Genomic DNA, 2,499 nt, shown 5'->3' with positions numbered 1-2,499 from the left:
GCCATCCCCCCTGGCGGGGGGGCGTTGATTTCTCATTTTCTGTCTCTCTGTTTCTCTCTGTCTTTCTAGTGAGCGCACGTGCCCTATAGCAAAAACTTCTCCAATAAATAGCAAGTTGTCTGTAGAAGCTGTTTATATTTTGAGGAGTCCAATAATAATAGCTGACTCCGAATGTTTTATGATGTATTACGCTCAGTACTTTAAGTGCATACAGTTTTATCTTCAAACAACCCACTGGAGGAGTAATAATTGTTTTTATTTATTTATTGTTATAAGGTGTGTGTGCTCTCCAGAGAGACAGAATGAGAAATCATACCCCACCCCTGGGGGGTGATTCCTGGGGTTGGGGTTGGCCACATCACAATCTCTTCTCCTCTGATCTGGTATTTTGGGAACACACACACACATGCCCAGCATGATTTTCAAGCCGCCAAATCCAGGACTAGAATAGTGAAGATGGCCATGGCCATGTGGTATCCAGCACCTTAACCTGCATACTACCTGCTGGCCCAGAGAAACCATTATTTTGGCTGTGCAGAGAAACAAGCCTAGAAAAGGTAAGTAACTTGTTCAAGTTACTCATAATTGGCGAAAGACACAGCCAGGATTCCAACCCAGGAGCTGACTCGAAGGTCTACACAGTTCACCCCTTGGCTGTGCTGGCTGGCAAGCAGGAAGTTCTGTGGTTGCTTGTTGAGTGGATGAACATTTGTCATAGAAGAAAGCAGTAGGTGAGAATCACGAGCCCTAAGGGCAAGGCGGGCCAGCCTACTCTAAGGCCCTGGGTGTGCCCTCAGGTGAGATCGCCTGGTGTGGGAGTGGGAGAAGTGAAAGCTAGGCTCCTGTGAGCAGGCCTTGCTCCTGCTCAGGCTTATCTCCCTTTGAGACTCGGAGTCTAGCTTGGCATCTCAGGTCCCTTTCTGCTATGGCCTTGTCTTGGACTTCCTAGCTTATTTGGTTGGTTAGGTCCCTCTCAGATGATTACTCCAGTAAGCTGAGGGTCTGGATCAGCCTTCCCAGCAGGGATAGCAAGGGACGAGGCCTGCTGGGACAGGCCAAGTTCAGAAAGAGTAACTGTTCCAAGTTGGAGTCCTAAATAAAGGCCTGGAGGCAGATGTGAGCCTGGGATTCCAGGCCTGTCTGCATCTGAGGGTGGGTGCTGGGGGTAGGGGTTAGGCGTTGCCTAAAGATGAGGAGGAGTGTGGGAAGTCGGTGGTCCTTCAGGGTCAGATGCGTGTCGGAGATGCCATCCATGCCAGCTGCTGAGGGCTCCCTGTGCCAGGCTGGCATGTGGTCTGGGAGGTGCCATGTGCCAGTTGTGTGTGCGAGGCTTGCGGTCACATGTGCTGGGGGCTGCACGTGAGTGTGTCAGTGTCTCCTCCCCATCACGAGCATCGGGGGTGGTGGTGAGTCATGGGCTCAGCCTTCAGCGCCAACTGTCATGTTCCTTCCCCCTAAGTTTCACCCCCCACCCAGCCGCGCGCGCCACCCACCCCCACTGGAGATCTGTGTCACTTCTCTTCCATCCCCCTGCCCTGCTCAGGTCTCCCTGAGAGGTTGCACAGCACTCCGCTCCTGGCTCTGCCCTGCAGCTGCTGCCCCGTGGTCTCGGCCCCCTCCTCTGCCTCCCTGCTCTGGAGACTAGAGCGTGAGGGCCCCTTGTCCTCACCCACTCATCGCCATGAGCCCCAAGGATTTCTCTAAGCATTATAAAAAATTCCCATTCTTACCTCCATGGGAGCTATTTCTGTTTTGGGGGGCTTCTCCCATGGACCAAGTGCTGCTTTCTCAATGGGCCTCTTGGGTCCATGAGCCACATTCTGATCTCCGTGGGTCTCCTGGTGTGCTGGCCTCCCCTCGCTCCTGTGACCCCCTCTGCACCCCTTGGCCCTCTCCTGCCCCGTGGGGTGCTTCCTCATTTCCATTTCTGTGGATCAGTCCCCACATTAAGGAGTGCTTTCTGTTTGTGTGGGCTTCTGCCTTGTGTCTCTGGCCTCTCCCCACCTTTAGGGGGGCTCTCTGTCCATGAACTGTCCTTCTGCTGGCCTCTGGCTGCTCCCCCGTCTCCATGGGCCTTTCTTATCCCTAGGCTTTTATCCTGTCCTTGTCCTTGTGTGGCTGGTGGGCCTCGGCCCACCTCCCTGGGTCGTGATGGCTGTCTTTCTTTTCTCTACATTTGTCTTCATCTCCATGGTCCTCTCCTCCCATCTCCCTGGCCTTCTCCCCAGGTCTCCCCACCTCTCAGCTCGAGGGCTCCAGTGCCCAGGGCTGCCTGGCAGGGCGGTGGCATGGGGGTGGTGAAGGGGGGTGGCCTGGGGGTGGGCCCTCCATCCAATGCAGCTCCTTCCTCTCATCAGCATTCTCCTCGCAGGGCCCCCCAGCCCCGACCAATACGGGCTCCCCCTCCCCCGACTCCTCTCAGCCTCCCTCCCTTCCTCCTGCCCGCCCTCCTCCCAGCCAACCTCCCTCCTTCCATCTCCCTCCGCCCCCCGCGCTCCA

Source organism: Tupaia chinensis, unplaced genomic scaffold (genome assembly GCF_000334495.1).
Source record: "Tupaia chinensis unplaced genomic scaffold, TupChi_1.0 Scaffold000067_1, whole genome shotgun sequence".
NCBI lineage: Eukaryota > Metazoa > Chordata > Mammalia > Scandentia > Tupaiidae > Tupaia > Tupaia belangeri.
The sequence above is the reverse complement of the archived record's forward strand: the minus strand, read 5'-3'. Positions refer to the sequence as shown.